Raw genomic sequence first — 19,758 nt, 5'->3', positions numbered from 1 at the left:
AATATGTATATTTATAAACATATGCATATGTACACATATATATGTACCATAAAAAAAAGAAGGAAATAGAAACAACAAATTCAGGACAGAGATTACCTCTGGAGGGTGGAGAACAGAGAAGGGGTATACAGGGAGATTCAGCTGCTTCTGTAATATTTTAATCGTGTAAAACAGGATTGTAGAGAGTTGAGTGGGTTCTTGTTATATTAGTCTCTGTGTTGTAAAATATTTCATTATACCCACAAACGTATGGCCAACTAATCTTTGACAAAGCAGGAAAGAATATCCAATGGAATAAAGACAGTCTCTTCAGCAAGTGGTGCTCGGAAAACTGGACAGGGACATGCAGAAGAATGAACCTGGACCACTTTTTAATACCATACACAAAAATAAACTCAAAATGGATGAAAGACCTAAATGTAAGACAGGAAGCCATCAAAATCCTTGAGGAGAAAGCAGACAAAAACCTCTTTGATCTTGGCCGCAGGAACTTCTTACTCAACATGTCTCCGGAGGCAAGGGAAACAAAAGCAAAAATGAACTACTGGGACCTCATCAAAATAAAAAGCTTCTGTACAGTGAAGGAAACAATCAGCAAAACTAAAAGGCAACCGACAGAATGGGACAAGATATTTGCAAATTACATATCAGATAAAAGGTTAATATCCAAAATCTATAAAGAACTTATCAAACCCAACACCCAAAAAACAAATAATCCAGTGAAGAAATGGGCAAAAGACATGAATAGACACTTCTCCAAAGAAGACATCCAGATGGGCAACCGACACATGAAAAAATGCTCAACATCACTCATCATCAGGGAAATACAAATCAAAACCACAATGAGATATCACCTTACACCTGTCAGAACGGCTAACATTAACAACTCAGGCAACAAAAGATGTTGGCGAGGATGCGAAGAAAGGATCTCTTTTGCATTGTTGGTGGCAATGCAAGCTGGTGCAGCCACTCTGGAAAACAGTTTGGAGGTTCCTCAAAAAACTAAAAATAGAACTACCTTATGACCCAGCAATTGCACTACTAGGCATTTATCCACAGGATACAGATGTGCTATTTTGAAGGGACACATGCACCCCCATGTTTATAGCAGCACTATCAACAATAGCCAAAGTATGCAAAGAGCCCAAATGTCCATCGATGGATGAATGGATAAAGAAAATTTGGTATATATATACAATGGAGTATTACTTGGCAATCAAAAAGAATGAAATCTTGCCATTTGTAACTACGTGGATGGAACTGGAGGATATTACACTAAGTGAAACTAGTCAGAGAAAGACAAGAATTGTATGACTTCACTCATATGAGAACTTTAAGAGACAAAACAGATGGACATAAGGGAAGGGAACCAAAAATAATATAAAACAGGGAGGGAGACAAAACAGAAGAGACTCATAAATATGGAGAACAAACTGAGTGTTACCGGAGGGGTTGTGGGAGGGGGGATGGGCTAAATGGGTAAGGGGCACTAAGGAATCTACTTCTGAAATCATTGTTGCACTATATGCTAACTAATTTGGATGTAAATTTTAAAAAAATAAAATAAAGGTGAAAAAAATATTTCATTATAAAAAAAAGATAGTGTGAATAAGAATTAGGCTCAATAAAAACATTAAATAGCTATGTATTTTCCTTCTGCCATGCCTGGAAACCATGAATGACCTGTTTTTTACACCCTCACCCTAAGCATCCTTTTCACAGCATATAATGAACTGTACTCTTTTCCTGTCATTACATTTGTACTTCTGGGCTAAGTTGCCATTGGATATAGTTCAGCTATCATATGCATTTTATACTTAGTTCTAATTCTACTGGGTTCAGTTTCTTAGATTTAACTACTTTGTGATTTTTTTTTATGCTTTGTTCATAAGTTCTATTAGCAGTTAAATGATACTGATTCTTTCTCCAATTTTTTATAGGGGTCCATCCTCTTCTCTCCAGGTTTCCCTCTCCTGTCGAGCACCTAGAGAGGTAGAATTCAGCATTGCTGGCGTTTGTCCCTTCTTGTCAGCCTTTCCAACACCATTGCCAATCTCCTCCAATCTGCTCAAAACACATCTGCCAAAAATCCGTGTCTACAAATTACACGTATGTAAGGTCATTCTGCCTATAAAATACTTCTCATTACCCCTAGGAGTCCCCTGAATATAGACTCAACTTATAATTGTGAGCTTAAAGTCCACTGGCACTCAAATCTGAATGGCCATGATTGGCGGAAATCAAAAAAGATTAATAGGCATTTTCCAACTAACACTCGTCTAGGATAGGGATAAAAAAAGGAAAAAAAACCAATATTCTTCCCCCTGTTGCCAAAAATAAAGTCAGTCAATATGACTTTGGAGCATGCACTTGCAAACGTCACGCTTCTTAAGAGTGTGACTGAGGCAAAACAGCCAAATGTTTGTTATCATCTGGAGTCAAACTAATGTTATGTGTTCCTTGAACGTCAAGTGCTTTCATAGTCTCCGTGTGATTTTTTTTCTTGTACGAAAGCAGCCTGAAGACAAAGAGCGATTTGTTCAGCACTGATGCTGTGATTGTATGGGAAAGGAAAACAGGGACTAGTGGTACTTAAGTGTTCAAAATGTATGTACTTTTGGGTTTAAGAAAGACATGAATTTGACCTTCTCTACTGCCCCGTTTGGTGTCAGTTTTCTGCCACAGGCTCTACTACACATCTCATAACTGGATGTGGGACTAAGCAGCAGACCTTTCTCAGGGATATCAGTCAAGCCCTTCACTTACCCCTAAATCCTGCCTACAATTCTAGTATAAAATGTCTTTGGCTTCCTCATCTGAAAATGGGGACTAAACTACCTACTCATTGGGGTTGTTAGAATTCAATGAGAAGCGGGGAAAAAGATTACAAACAGAGAGAGATAGACAGGAATGAATCCCAGGTTGCTGACGAGGCTCATTCATAATTTATTTGCCCTGACACACCAGCCTCCCCATCCAAACATTTAAAATCATTATCTTATCTCCTGGATCTTTTTTTCTTTACTCTTTTTTTCTGCCCATGCCCACCCCACCTGTCATCCCGCAGCTCCTCCAACCATTCACTGCCACATTCTCCTCTTGGACTTTAAGCTGTCTGTGAAAAATATATTTGTACATGTAGATATAGATGTTTATGTATGTGCATGTGTGTATACACATATACACATATACGCATGTATATTATGTAAATATATGGATATGTGTATATGCACACATGTCCATGTATGTGCATATGTATGTATGAATGAAAGTTAAATCCATGAGTGTCAAGGACCTTCCAATCAGAAACAAATACAGATATGTAGACTTCTGACCTATTATCTTCTGCTTCAGAGGAGGCTGTTCTTGCTCCTTCCTCTTAGAGAAAAAGACATAATCAGGCTAACAATCTGTCATCACTGAGGTTTCTCCCCAAAAAGTCAGTCAAAATGCACTCCTGCATAGGAGAATGAGCTATTTCACAAAACTGAACCCAGTTACAACACACAGTGAAACTCTTGGTTGACTGGCTGACACCATGTGAGTTGTGTGCTGATTGAAAGAGTAGCAAGTGGGCCACACACCAGCTATATTCATCCAGCAACACGTCCTGTTTTAAATAACTTAGGGCCCTCTTTTCACTGTGAGCACAGGGATGCGGGGAGAAGGAATGTCCACTTTGAAGAAGCAACATAATCTCTCGCACCAGCTAGTACTATATAGTATTCTGCACTGACTGCAGAGCTATACTTAGAAACAAGAAACAACATGAGACAATGGGAGAAGCGGGAGACTGTCACTCAGGAAACAGTATGATCATCCCCTGACCCCCTCAGGGTGATCCTGGACAAGCTCAAGTCTCTCTTCTGGGGAAGCAGGGAGACCTTGCTCAAGTCTCTCTGCCTCTTAAGCTTTGAGTCTAGGTCTTCTATTTTGATCCTATAGTAATTGATGAAACTGGCCATTCTGTTTTGCTTGAATCACTGCTGCTCCACTCTTTCACCCTTTTCTCCCACCTCGCTGCCTCCCCGGCCTCCTTCACAGACTGCCCGTGCTCATCTCTGACATCAGTGACACCCAGGGTTCCATCTTCAGCCTCCTTTTCACGCCATACACTCCCTTGAGCTGAACCCACCCACTTCCTATATGCTGTGCAGTCGCTGCATCTAACCAGCTTCATAACCCTGGACACGCCAAAGGTGTCCAAAGGCAGAAGATGCCACCAACACAGGCACCATGGACTCAAACTTCAAAATCAAACATTTGTTAACCTTCTCCCAGAAATCTATCTGCTTCTGCCTTCCATCTCCATCAGGGACATTATTATCCTCTCAGTTTCCTATCCTTAATGCCTCCTCCTCTTTCAACCACTATATCCCATCAGTCATCAAATCTCATGGTTGGAAATATTCCTTTCATTTAGTTCCTTCACTCCATTGTGCCCCCACCCCCAGTGTCTGCCCCAGTCCAACACATCTAGTTTTCTTTCTCTTGGGGTGTAGGCTAGACTTCGCTGAGCTCCACAGACAGACATTTAAGCCAAGGTGTCGATTGATAAATTTAATCATGAGAAAGAGAACAGTCACACAATCCAGAATATTTGTTTTGGCATGAGTGGCAGTTTCTATTACTAAAGGCAATTTACACAGAGATCCAAAATATAATCAGCTGACCAACTGCAAAACACAGAAACAGAACAAGAGAAGTTGGTGATCTTAAAATGGCCTTAGGCACTTTCATCAAAAGCAAGGAGCCAACACTCTTTTCCCCTAGTGCTTTAATACACTCAGCCAACCTGGATCTCAGAATGTTCTCTACCATTGGGAAACTGTAATGTCTCTGTGCCCCTGCCCTTTCCTTAGCTGAGTGAAGCCAATCAAATGTTGTCCTAGCCAAGCCTGGAATCACCTCTTTACGGTGACTAGACAAATCTCACTCTTGATCCAGGGTATGTTGATTCTATCTTTTTGTTTGTTTTCATCTTTTTTTTTTTTTTAACCCTAGAGGAGAAAGCAGGCAACAACCTCTTTGACCTCAACCACAGCAATTTCTTTTCTTTTTTTTTTTTTTAATGTTGATTTATTTTTGACAGAGACAGAGACAGAGACAGAGCATGAGTTGGGGAGGGGCAGAGAGAGAGGGAGACACAGAATCGGAAGCAGGACTCAGGCTCTGAGCTGTCAGCACAGAGCCCGACGCGGGGCTCGAACTCACAGACCGCGAGATCATTACCTGAGCCGAAGTCGGACACTCAACCGACTGAGCCACCCAGGCATCCCTTATTTGTTTTCATCTTAATCCTAATTTTGGAAATGATGCACACATAGCTGTCTCCATATATTGCCTATAAATACTGTATCTCCCAGGTATTAGGGCTGCCTTTCATTTCATAAACAGCCCATTCACATTTCTGCCTCAGTACCTTGTCTCATACCTTTCTCCTCTCCTGGGACTGCTTTTCCTCTTTGTCCAACTCAACTTACCATGATCTTCCTGAAGTTTTCTCTGGTCTCTACCTCCTAAGGCAGAAATGTTTGTCCCTATAATATACTGCTCTAATATTAAGAGAATACATGTTATAGTTATCTGTTAACTGACCAACAACCAGATGGATTTTCAGTTCTCAGGGCAAGATCTGAGTCTTAGACCTACCTGGGACTAGCACTGGGGAGGCTGTATTCACACGGCCAGGGCTAGAATTCTGCATCCATAGCTTCACACAACCTGTGTGATCTTGAGCACCCCCTTTGCCTCTGGTACCTCATCAATAAAATGAAGACAACACCTACTTCAGCACTTACCTCAATGGGTTGGAGCGGGGATGAAATGAGATGATCCTTGTCAGGTACACAGAAAAGCATTTCAACACATAGCATGGGTTTAATAACTCTTAATTATCATTACTGGTTGTATACAGCAGGCATAAGACAGTTGTCCAACAAAGGTTTTCTCAATTAAGTGTTAGGATTAACTGTATCAGCCAGTGTCCACCACTAGGCAGACTACTAAACTACGATATGACTTTAGGAGACATTTCATACCAGATTTGAAGGAAATGCAGGTGTAGAGCAGGCCTCTATTCTACCACAGTGGTTGAGCAGTAGGTCATGTAAATGAGAGACTCTTTGTTGCCTCCTTATTAAATGTATGTGTTAGGATTTGGCTGACTTCTTATTTTTCCCTTGTTTGCAGTTTTAAAGTTATTTAATATTTAATGTTACAAAACCACTTGAGATTGCTACTACACTAAATCTGCACATTGTTCAAGCAGCTCTGAAAACGTTCGGAGTAAAATTTAGTAGAGCTGGGAAGCAAAAAGTACAGCAGTGAATTTCCACAGCAATGTGGTGTTATAAATAAGATATGATATGTGGAGAAATCAACCAGTGAAGAGGTGCAGATGAACAAAATGAGTTTGTGTTTATTCATGGACTTCTAAACTCCTTTGCACTCATATATTTTATGACCACAAAGTAAATATCTAAACTTCAAGGTCATCATTTGAGACCTTTAAACCCAAAGCCTCTAAACAAGGATCGGCAAGCTTAAATCCTGTGGGGACCAGGCAGGTCAAGCAAATAAAGAAAAGGCCAGGCTTAGTTCTGAGTACTAGGATGAATGGATGCTGGTGGTACTCAGTTTCCTGGAAATGTGACAAAGGGGACTGAGGGCTATGACAATTTTAATACCCTATTGGAATAAGAGCCAGTCAAATGTCAAGAAAAAAAATCAAACTCAAGTATTGCCAGGTTTTTCCCATTTTTAAGAGAAAGCTGGCATCTGACATTTCAGATACTTTTTATGAAATTTGGTTTTTTTTAATAAACGCTGGCAATTAACTCAATTAAAAATAAAACACCAGGGGCGCCTGGGTGGCTCAGTCAGTTGAGCGGCCGACTTCGGCTCAGGTCATGATCTCACGGTCCGTGAGTTCGGGCCCTGCGTCGGGCTCTGTGCTGACAGCTTGGAGCCTGGAGCCCATTTCGGATTCTGTGTCTCCCCCTCTCTGACCCTCCCCCATTCATGCTCTGTCTCTCTCTGTCTCAAAAATAAATAAACATTAAAACAAAATTTTTTTAAATAAATAAATAAATACATACATACATACAAACAAACACCATTGCAGGCCAAACAAAATACACCTTGCAAGCTGGATTCAACTTGAGGTCACCTGCTCACATCCTCTGATATAAACTTTTTACTTTTATATGTGGCAGAGGTGAGTGGGAGGTCTTATTTCTAACTCTTATTCTCCAAACTATATGAATAAGCCTGTAATAGAATCCCCTGCTATCCTGACACGTGAAATTCTCATGGGTAAAATTTCACCCTCATTTTCTAATGACCTTATCAACTCTTTGCTCGGTTCTTGAAAAACGTCCATCCAGCAAAAATGGAAAGAAGTCAAATGAAAGAAATTCTCTTCGTAATTATGCTAACAAACAGATATCCTTTCATTAAGGAAAATATATTGAGGATTTACTAAACTTCAAGACATATTACAAGAAGCTGGGAATATAAATATGAATAAGTCACAGTCCCTCCTCAAGGTGCAGAGAACCTAGAAAGCCGTTTTTTGATGGACTAGAGCTGCAAGTCTAAGGAAGTGTTACCTGTTCTAAGGAGTCATTCATATCCTCTGTCCAGACTCCCAGCTTGTGACAACATCCAGGTAGTAACCTTTATCTCAAGGTCTTTGCGCCTGTGTGTCACTAGGGAAACATGCCTGGAAAATGGAGTATTTCCACGTCAGATCTGAAATTCTTTTTAAGATGGAGACGGTGTCACACCTTATCCCTTCTCTTGGTGAGCTGGAGTGAGAAAGTCACTGGACAGAGATGCAGCAGGGGACCATGCAGAATACAAACTGAAGAGAAAGTTCCACTGGGCCCAGGGATATATCCCCAACGTCCAAATCCTCTGAAGACTTTTGCAGTAACATTGAGGAGGGAGAAATGTGCAGGGCGTCACTGGCTCCAGCACAAGGGGAAAGGAGGCTGCCATTCAGAGTCTGGAAGTCCCTGTGGCAGGTTAGTGGGATACTGGAGGAAGAGCTCGTGGGAATGGAAGCTCGGTGTGGCAGGGCCCATGTTGGAACCTTTCTGAAATGAACATGACTTGGGGCTGAACATGACTTGGGGCTGAAGTACTCCTGATATAACCAAACACTTACCAGAAAGAACTACAGTTATTATTTCCCTTTCCTTTTCAAATTAAAAAAAAAAAAAGTTGGTAAAGGTATACTGATGTTCGTATTTTGAAAAACAAGAGGGAATAATTATCACAGCGTGAAAGTGTCAAAGTTTTGATCGTGAGTGTTTTTGAAGTTTGAAAATGGATAAAGAAAGGAGGAAGGCGTAGGGAATGGGCCACTGGGGATGTGGGGAGATGATCAGTAAGAAATGGACAGCCAGTTATCACAGCAAATCAGTCACTCAAAGCATCTCGTAAATGATGGCAAATGTTAATGAGAAAACAATTCAAATTACAAAAACAATATATTTACAGTTTTCCTAGAATATCAATACTGTGTAATTTAAGGCAGAGATGTATAATCATATGGCAAATTGATTCTCAAGTGTTCCTTGTAATCAATTGTACATATTTGGGGTGAAATGGCTAATGTAACAAATACACATTCTCTCCTTGGTCCATTGCATGTTTTAGAGTAACATTATTTCCTGGTGTTATAAGCACTCTTTCGTGTAGAACCTCAGGCTAACTGGGGTAGCACTGCCAAGAAAGAGAAAGGAAAGCAAGCATGTCTTTGGTGAAAGAATGGTGTGCAGATTTTCTCAGAACAAAGCCTAGAGAGTAGAACTTCTTTCTAAAGGGGCAAATAACTAAAGCCTACAGTGTCCCTAGAGGTGGTCTCTGCCTCCAAGATTTTGCCCATTTATAGCCAGACGGCAGTTCCTAAAACAACTCTGAAGCCAATGTTATGAATTGAGTCTAGCCTTCAAGACTTTCAATTGTCAAATCCTACTTTCAGATTCCCACCTTGGTCCCCACTAGTTCAAGGTCTACGTCTCCTGAAACATCAGATGTGAGCCTGCTGCTGCTTGACCATCCTTTATCACTTGTCCAAAACCAGCCTCCTTTACAAAGCCCCACTCATCATTTTCCCTCTTTTTCCACCTCATGCTGTGCTTTCTCCGTCTGTGGAAGATTATAGGATTCTTTTGCTCCATTAATCACTGCCTCCTTAACACCAAAAACAAGCAAGCAAGCAAACAAACAAACAACAAATATCAATCGACTACCTACTCTTCCCCAGCCACCATTAAGTGCAGTTGTACATGTAATTCCATTTTCGCCATCACAGCAATTTGTCCAGGTGGTTGGTATTTTCCCCTTAAACAAATGAGACTGTGGCACAGAGAGAAAACATGGTTTGTGGGACATCACACAGCTAGTAAACAGAAGAGCTGGTAACCGAACTCCAGATGTCCCCCAGGACATCTCACGCTAAAGCTTGTGCTTCCTGTACAACAGCACTCCACCTAACATTTAACAATAGCAACAACAATAAAAGTAACAGCCCTCACTTACTGAGAAACTACCAACAGTACACTCCTAAGCACTTGATACGTTCTAAAATCACTAATTCCCACAACAAGTAGGTACTATTACCATTCCCATTTGAGAGACGTGGAAGGAGATACGGAAAGATGAAGCAACGTGCCCGAGCTCACATCCTGTAAGTGGCAGACCCAAGCTCTTAACCAATACCCAGTACCACCCCATCTACTGGCTAAAAGTGCTACCTAATTGCTTCCTGAGACTGTTACAGCTAGTTCTTATGTTCAGCTTTCCCTCCTATATTCCCTATCATACTTTTTACATCATCATAGAGAGAAATCTTGAGAGGAAATAGATTTTTTTAAAGGAATGAGTTTTCAGGCCTGTTCCCTGGCAGATAAAGATAAAACCCTTAGGCTACCTCAGGATGAAACCAATCATCCAACATCACTGCTCTTTTATTGATGTCCTCAAAGTTACCTTTGACAGCCACACCCAAAGTAGAAACTGTGATGTAAACAGATACGCAAATCAGGTAAATCCAGACTGGCTAGAGCTCCAGTATTGTGTGGGTAGCCAAAATATGAAAACCTCCCAAAGGTGTGGCGCTATCACCAACCCTCCCACTGATTCACTGCAGGACCTGCACAAGCTCCTACAAACCTCAGTTGGGGAGAAATAATTAAAAGGAGGAAAAATAATGGAAACTACTTTCATGTCATGTATTCACAATTCACATTTCAAAATGCGCTGCCCTTCAAGTGACACCATTAAGAAAAGACATAAGCCACAGACTAGGAGAAAATGTTTCTAAGTCATATATCTGATAATGAATTTGTATCCAGAATATATACAGAACCCACAAAATTCAATAATAAGAAGACAAACCCAATTTAAAAATGGAAAAAGATCTGAACAGCAATTTCACTAAAGAAAACATATGAATGTCCGATAATCGTATGAAAAGATACTCAGCGTTATTCATGAGGGAAATAACAATTAAAACCACAATGAGATACCAATTCATACTCAGTAGAATGGCTATAATCAAGAAGACAATACCAAGTGTTTTCCAGAACACAGAGAAACTGGAATCCTCATTCACTGTTGGTGGGAATAGAGAATGGCGCAGCTACTTTGGAAAACAGTTTGATAGTTTCTTCGAAAGTCAGGGGCACCTGGGTGGCTCAGCCATTTGAACATCTGACTTCAGCTCAGGTCATGATTTCATGGTTTGTGACTTCGAGCCCCACGTCGGGCTCTATGCTGACAGCTCAGAGTCTGGAGCCTGCTTCACATTCTGTGTCTGCCTCTCTCTCTGCCCCTCCCCTGCTCTGCCTCTGTCTCTCAAAAGTGAATAAACGTTAAAAAAAAAAAGTTAAACATAAATTTATGATACGGCTCAGCAAGTCCTCTTTTAGGTATCTACTCAGGAGAAATGAAAACATAGGTCCACACAAAGACTTGTATGTAAATGTTCACAGCAGCATTATTCATAGTAGTCAAAAAAAATTCAAATGTCCACCCAGTTGGTGAATGGATACACAAAATGGGATATATCCATTGAAATGAAGTACTAATATGTGCTACAAGATATATGAAACTCAAAAACATTACACCAAGTGGAAGAACACAGTTGCAAAAGAACATACACTGGATGATTCCATTTATATGAAACATCCAGAAAAGGGCCACATCTATCAAGACAGGAAACAGATTAATGGTTGCCTGGGGCTGAGGGAGAAAGGAGGTGGGGAGTGACAGCAAATGGGCACAAGTATTCTTTGTGGGGTGATGGTTCTAAAATTGGATGGTAATGCTTGCACAACTCTGTAAATTTGCCAAAAATAGTTGAGTGGTATGATGAAAATAGACGAATTTTACCAGATGCAAATTATACCTCAGTAAAGGTGCTAAAACAAACAAACAACAATGCCTCAGCTCTCACTAAGGGCAGGACCATCCACCCTGGCTGTCCATAATTTTTCTGTCTGCTTCACGAGAGGATCAGCTCACAACTAGCTTCTCTGTCTGATGTATTGAAAAGCACAGTACATTGAAGCAAAAAGAAATGGTGCCCAAGTATTTCATGATGGAAGCAAACATTTAGGGAATGTTTCATTCAGTGTGAGCCCTGGAGACAACTCCTTCATATGGAAGGCATTTTATAATTCTCTTCTTGTACACTTCCAAAATATATTATGAGGACTACTGGTTAATTTTTTTTTTAATGTTGCACCAAACCTTTTTTTCCCCCTTTACTGACCCCTGAAAAGACTGAAAAACACATGAGACATTTCTATTAAAATATACGAGTTTTGGTATCTCGGAAAAAGAATATAAAAGAATGGAACAAAAAGGTAGAGCTATTTGTTATAATCAAAATCAAGAGAGATGCCTGATTTCACATTCTAGAGGTTGGCAAGCTTCTTCCAGAAAAGTTAGATAGTAAATACTTAGTATTTGTAGGCCAACAGGCAAAATGAAAGACTTACGTCACCATTTAAAATGTAACCACTTAAAAATGAGAAAGCCATTCTAATCTCACAGGTCATACAAACACTGGCAGCAGGCCAGATTCAATTGGCCATAGTTTGCCACCTCCTGGCCTAGATACCTCTAAACACACACAGGAATATCACACGACACCAATCTTTTCAAATAGATTAGCCAGGTAGAATTAGAACTTTGTGAAGTCGTGTTCTTCAAAGCCACAGTGCTTACTACTTTGGAGGGGACTGAAGGCAAAGCCACCTTAATTAAGAGCAGCTTCAAGTAATGCAAAAATGTTTAAATCTTTGTTGACTTCTCTGAAAGACTGATTACCTTAAACACATTTGACTTCTTTTAACAAGATTTTTTTCCATTTTCCTTCCAAACCATACCTAGTAAGAGTTCTCCACAATTTCACTGCACACACACACACACACACACACACACACACACACACACACAAGTTTACTGTTTCATTACTTATCTTGGGCCCGAGGTCAATAAAGTGCTGAGATTAAGTAAGACGTGGAGTCAGACATAGAAACAGACTCTGGACTAGAGAGAACATAACCAACCCACAGACAAAGCTCACCTCTGCCTAGACAACATTTCTTAGCCTCACCTGGCTCGAGGAGGCTGACCATTCTGGGCCTCTACTGCCTTAGTTGCCTATTGACCAAGGTTCTTTGGTAATGAGGCCAACAGCTGTAGTCCAGCTTTGCTTCTAAAGATGCCACATCATAGAAGCTATAAATACAATCAGTTTTCTCACTGACATCTGTGAGAAAACAGGACCTTAAGACCCTACATCTATTGAAAAAGGTGGTAAAAGAGTGCTGAGTGGCTGCTGGGAGGGCTGCTGCCAGGGCATGAAGAAAAATGCACTTCGGTGAATATGGCACATCTATTAAAATCTCTGGTAAAATCAGGCACCATTTAGCTAAATCATTCTTTGATATTTTTTTAAATTGTTCAAAATCAATGCCCAGATACTAATCTACCTACAAGCCTATTGATTATCGTTCCTTGTACTTATCTTCCATAAATGTTATGATATTCTCTGGGATACCGGGAAGCTCTTCTGCATTTCTCACTTACCAAGAGAAAACACAAAAAGTCATCCATCTAAGACACTCAGGATGATTCTATGGGGCCGATGGGAAGGGAAATGTTCAAACAGAGAAGGAAGGTCTGTTATCTTCCCACCTAGAATGTGCCTTTGGACATATTTTACTTCTTTTTTTTCTCAAAATGGTAAGACACTCACCCAAAACACCGTAGTGTTACAAACATCACCTGAATATTCAAAGGGGAAGTCAGTGAAAAGCAGCTGAGTAATAAAGAAGTCAGAAGCTGAGCCTCTCTGTGTCTCCTTCAACAGAACGGAAGACCACTGTTACCAGCTCACTACTTGGGAATGTTGAAGTGCAGGGACAGGGTGGTTTTTCCAGTCCTTTCAAACTATATAGAAGCAGATGATCTACATATTTCATAAAATGTAAATTCATGGAACAAATTAGCTGTAATGGGTTTCATGCTGATTTAGAGATTGTTCAGTGCCCAAAAGAGCTTCCGTTGAATGTCAGCATGATAGGAAACATTTTTCTTGAATGGTGACCTGTTCAGGTCTGAGTCAAATATTGTCCAGATCCCAAGGAGTGACTACCAAGGTCAAACCCCAAACTCCATTTCCAGATGCACAACAAATAACACATTCTTGAACTTCATTAGATCAGATTTTAACCCCGTCCTTGATGTTAACTGGCGATATTAATGAATTCAAGTTAATTTATATCGGTTGATGGCACTGCATGTGTAGATATTATTTATTCTTCTCTGCTCCCTGGGAGCAAAGAACTATATCTGAATTCTTAATGTAAACCCTCTCAGTACTGGCACTGCAGAAGTCTGGGTACTGGAAAATGATATTTACAATGTGTACATTGTAAAAAAGTCTATACATATAGGTGGACTGATCTGGGTGATATTTTATTTATTAAAACTATAAAGACTTGGGTTCAATTAAAGCTATTGCTTCTAGAAATCGGCTAATATTTTAGTCCTTATACAGTCGGTGAAAATACTGAAATTATAGAGAGTAAAGTACTATAGTGGATAGATAATTTTTGTATCTCTTTTCTAGTAGCACTCAGATATATTTATTAAATACTTCTATGTTCTTTAGTTTTTGCTAAACTAATTTTTAATATGTCACTGATCCTAAAAAAGTTCTGAAAATAAATTTCCTTGTGCTTTTTAAATGAAAGGAAAAGAAGAGAATCAACCAATGCTTATATTATGTAATACTCCTTAGAATTTGTGACCACCACCTTCTGTAGTATCACTATTACTATCAAAATATGTACATAGCATGCTGACTGCTTCCTCAAACCCTGTCTAAATCAACTTCATTGGCTTGGCATTTCATTTAAGGTATTTATGACTTTGTGGTTTAGGAAGAGCAGTAAATTTTACTTCAACTGTGCCTCCTTTTCTGGGAGTTATTTAAAATACTCTATTTTCTATATTTTAAATCTCAAACTTGCATTCATATATAAGACCTGTGAATTAAATTTGTTTTTAAAAGGTACCAAGGTAAAGCCAAGAAATTGGTGTCTCCCTGAGAATTTTTTATTTCCTCCCCTATAAAATGAGATGGCTGCACTGTATGAGTGCTAGTGCTAGGAAACCACTTAATCAGAAGTCATCATCAGTCTTTGTCTTCAGAAAGCAGAGATCAACAAGCAACCAACAAATGAGCATGCAATACTGCCAAGAGATACAAATTAACTCTAATTTAAATCATAAGTTAACATCAAGGAAAGACACAGAGATTTCTTATTGAGAAATAAAAGATTTATTGAGGAATAGAGATTCTGTATTGAGATTGTACTGTGGCCTGGTTCAAAATTGTTTCCCAGATTAGGCCATGACCTTTTGTGGGAGACTATGCCAACATCTTTTATGGAATTCTAGATGGTAAGAGAAAGCCACCTGTTCTGTCAGCTGACAATGGATATTTTTATCTACCTTTGTGAAGGGGAGTACATTTGGCCAATCTGCCTGGTTGAATCATAGGCGTAGGCTGAAGTGTAATAAGTACTAGGTGGTAGGGAATGTGAAGAAACAGATAGACAAGCCTCATATGTCATGGTAATAAGTCCACATTTGCTCTGGAGAGTGGAGGAAATCAATCTGTGAGGTGTGTTTGGGTGGGATGTTTCTAGACACACAGAAGATATCTTGTGGTATATTGGTAAACAGATGGGATGGTGGTTACCTTCGCCCAGTACCATAGAAAAGCATGAACTGGACTTGGCTACTATTTATATGTGAGCATTATAAAGGCATCAGATCAATTTAATTCAACCCCCAAATTTAATGAGTGCAGGACACTGTATTAGATACCACAGGATATGGAAAGATGACCTTAAGGAATATACAGTATAGAACCTCTAGGCAAAAAGGAGGATGGAATAAATATACAAATAACCACAACGCAGGAAGCCACATGAGATAAATATTATTGAGATGCCTTCAGGTTTCAGATGTTACCTGGCTGAGCAGCAGAAACACAAGACTGAAGGGACACGTGAAAAACACCTAGACAACAACATGGACTCTGTGGGTCTCTAACTTGGAAGAGAATTATGGTCGTTTCCTAATCACAAGGTGAGAAGTTGGATTAACTAGACACCACTGTCACTTATAATACTTATGGTAAGAAGGGAGAAAAGGAAGAAGCCTTCCATGTGCCAGTTACAAACATTACAACAATCCAATGAGGTAAGAATCATGATATTACCAGTAAGTGGGTCTCAGAAAAGCTCCTATGAGGGGAGGCCAGACTCCAACCCAGATGAATCAGACTCCAAAACCCATTTTGGTTCCAAATCCCCACCAATACGTTGCCAGTATATGAAAAGTCTACTACTGGAGATAAAAAAACAAAAAAAAAACTTTGGTTAAGGAGTGAATGGCTATAAAAATGCAAATATCCCTGTGTCAAACCACACTGAAGCATTATCAAGGATAAAAATTAATTTGTAAGGAAGCAAGAAGTATATCCTTGAAGGATAATAGAGGACTGGCTGGAAGGAAACAGGGCAAGAGCCAGATAGAGATTTCTGTGTCCCTCCTTGCATGCTGAGCCCTTGGTAGCAAGAAAGTTTTGGATAAAAGGAGAGACTCCTCTCTGTCAAATTTAGTTTGACATAGTAGAAGCAATGTGTTAGTAGCCAACATAGGTATAATTTTGTTCACATAGCTAAAATATTTCTAAGTTCAAAACACAGCTAGCTTTCTTCCCTCTTTCCTTCCTTCCTTTAAAATCCTTTAAGGGAGGGGCACCTAGGTGGCTCAGTCAGTTGAGCACTGACTCTTGATTTCAGCTCAGGTCAGGATCCCAGGGTTGTGGGATTGAGCCCCACGTTGGGCTCCAAACTGAGTGTGGAGCCTGCTTTGGATTCTCTTTCTCTCTCTCTGCCCCTCTCCCCTACTAGTGCTCTCTCTCTCTAAAACAAAAAAAAAATTAAGGGAAAGGAAAATTCTCCCTAAATCCCCAAGAATGTCAAAATTCACATAATGGTCACAAACATGTTCATTACTCTTCCAAAAGTGCCATGTCCACTATCACCTACTCTATTTTCTTCCTGCCATTCTCAACTCAGTCCTTGTTTCTCACATACTGTATACCCTCCACTGACTTCTCTGCTTCTGTCAGACCTTAATAGTGTCACTCACACTATTTCCTCCAATGAAAACCTCCATCTATTACCACCAAAACAACATGCTTTCTCCAGAGCCCATCCCAAACTGTGAGGCTGGTCCTGATATTCCCAACCCAGTGTGCATACTCCCCCTGAACTTTATAAAAATCTCTTACTGCATTTAATTCTTTCAAGTTTATTTATTTATTTATTTTGAGAGAGACAGAGACAGTGTGAGTGGGGGAGGGCAGAGAGAGGCTCCTAAGCAGGCTCCCATGCGCAGCTCAAACCCAAGATCATGACCTGAACTGAACTGAGAATCAGATGCTCAACCGACTAAGCCACCCGGGTACCCCTCTTTTTGTACTTATTAATTCTCCTTTGCCTTAGAGACATTTTTGTTGTTGTCTTATGCTTACTACAACTTTGCTAACCCCCTTTAAGGGAAAGAGCTCATCTCCATGTCACCAGCTCCGCTTGGGGCTTATATTCAGAATTCTATTATTTGTGACATTTAATGATATTTATCCAAGATTGCCAACCAGATTACACACGTGAAGTTTAAGACAATGTTCTAAAAAAGTGGGTACTTTATGATCCAGGAGGGTTCATATGGTCCTCAGACTATTATCTAGAAACCTCTATCATATAAAACTATATATAAAAGTCTCAAACAAATGTTACACAGATCTCAGATGAACATTATCAAATTTCCTAAAATTACTTCTACAGAACAATATTTTTTAATCTAAAAAAAATCTGGGGTTGGCGATTACGTTACTTAAATTCAGAAGTCTTTCAGAGCAATATAATAAACCCTGGCAGTTCACAGTTGGATTTACTCTGACAATGTTCGTTTTAAAAGATATTGATGTCTCCTTTGTTCTTAAGTGTGCCTGCAATCTCATTGGCAAAAGTAAAAATGCAGAGAGGAAAATATAGAAACGATAAAAATTTACTGCCTTTCTTCAACAAGTAATGAATGACTCATGGGAAGAGTCTCTAGGATAATCACCCTTAAAACACATTCAGAACTGTGCTTTACATGTCCCTAGAAGGAACGGAAATGAGAAATAGGATCTGAGGAAAAACAAAAACCACAGTGCACCTGTACCAGTATTTTTCCTCTCCTCAGAGAAGCAGTCTGGTTCCTGTTTTTCTGTCTTCTACAAGATGACCTCATCAATTCGCTTAACCTCACAGAGCCTCAGTTTCCTTAAATGTTAAAAAGAAAGCAGAGGAGAAGGAAAGGATGAAAATGTGAGAATCCTTCTTTTTTTAAAGAAACTTAAAGGTTATTTATTTATTTTGAGAGAGAGAGAGAGAGAGACAGAGACAGAGACAGAGAGAGAGAGAGAGAAGGCAAGGGGCAGAGACAGAGAGAGAGGGAGAGAGAATCCCAAGCAGGCTCTGTGCTGTCAGCACAGAGCCAAAGGCAGAACTTGATCTCATGAACCACGAGATCATGACCTGAGCCAAAATCAAGAGTCAGACTAACTGAATGAGACACCCAGGTGCCCCACAAATGTGAGAATCCTTCTAGCTCCTCAGTGTGCATTCCAAGGTTGTGGAGACAAGGGAATTAGATAATGCTCACAAAAGTTCCAAGAAAATTACGAGCTGTATAAATGTCAAGTGACTGTTATTACAAGCTGCCTGCTTACTCTCCTCAGCCTCTCCTGACACTTGCTTCTCTTGCTAGAGGGGCAAGAGAGGAGAATTCGTTGTAGTCGTTTCCATTAACATTCTTCTTCTGTACACATCTGCTCTTCCTCAAACTACCAGATTATCCCAAGAAAGTGCTCAGATTTTGTATTAATTTTTCTGTCGTATCATTGTAATACTTGATACCATTTTCAATAGAAATTAAGATACAAAGGATCAAGAGAGAGATCTACATTGGAGAAAGGAAGATTAAGGAAAATCTTGTAAGCAAAGTTGTTTTTCTTTCTATACTATTTGAGAATTGAGACCTATTTTTCCATTAAATTCTGTAGTTATATTTTCTAGAAGGGCATTGTGTCTTGGATTGCCACATATTAACTATTAATATTATACAAGCACCATATGGGAACCATTAGCTTAAATTCCCTATTCTTCCAGTAAGCCACATCTTTGAAACTATTTTTTTCACCTTAAAAATGTATATGGATATATAATGAGAAAATAATTCTGCCAGTAGGTATACAAAAAAGGAGAAAACCTTTGGTTAGTTACTATGCCACATATACTGAAGATTTCTTTTCTTTCCTCCCAAAAGAGAGGGTTGCCATATATTCAAGTCCTTAAACAATATTTTATTGACAGAGGACTCACAAGTGCTTCATTTTAAACAAAGAAGTATTCTTTGAAGACACTCAAATCTGAAACAATCTCAATCAATGATAGTTTGAGAGGCTTCAAAAGGTCAGCTGTTGGAAGCAGCTATTTTAAGAAAACAAAGAAATTTAATAAAAGCTTAGTCATGATCTATAGGGCTATTGCCTCACAATTATTCATGTTACATGCCATCTTTTAAAGATCTTTTTAAAAAATAGTACAGGGGTGCCTGGCTGGCTCAACTGGCAGAGCATGCGACTCTTATCTTGGGGTTGTAAGTTCGAGCTCCACACTAGGTGTAGAAATTACTTTAAAAAATAAAATCTTTACAAAAATAGCACATAAAATGGTTACATTTTGGAGATCTCCAATATGTACTTATAAATAGAGGGCAAAAATAAAAGTCTGAAATGTGTGCTAGGGCCTTGGATAAAATTTAGAAGTAACTTCATACATGGATACCAAAAACACGAAAGTGTCCATGGGAGTGAAGAGACTGTACTCTGACACACTATAATCGATAACTTCAAGTAGGTCCAGTACGTTGAAGACATGATGTCAAATATCCAAATGTAGGCTTTGAATAAATTGTTTCATGAAAATGAATAGAAAAAACATTTCTCGATAAACATATTATTAATGCTATTAACCTATGTGTGATATTATTCTACCTCCACAAGTTTATACATTTAGGTTGACCCTAAATATTTTTTTA

The 19,758-nt window shown here is 39.4% G+C and overlaps 1 protein-coding gene across 3 annotated transcripts in view; it reads right to left on the bottom strand.

The window, feature by feature from the left end:
- Positions 1-19,758, bottom strand: part of CERS6 (ceramide synthase 6) — a 324,828-nt gene that overhangs the window by 156,133 nt on the left and 148,937 nt on the right. The window lies entirely within an intron of this gene.

This window comes from Felis catus, chromosome C1 (genome assembly GCF_018350175.1).
Source record: "Felis catus isolate Fca126 chromosome C1, F.catus_Fca126_mat1.0, whole genome shotgun sequence".
Classification (NCBI taxonomy): domain Eukaryota; kingdom Metazoa; phylum Chordata; class Mammalia; order Carnivora; family Felidae; genus Felis; species Felis catus.
This window is presented reverse-complemented; position numbering and strand designations above follow the sequence as displayed.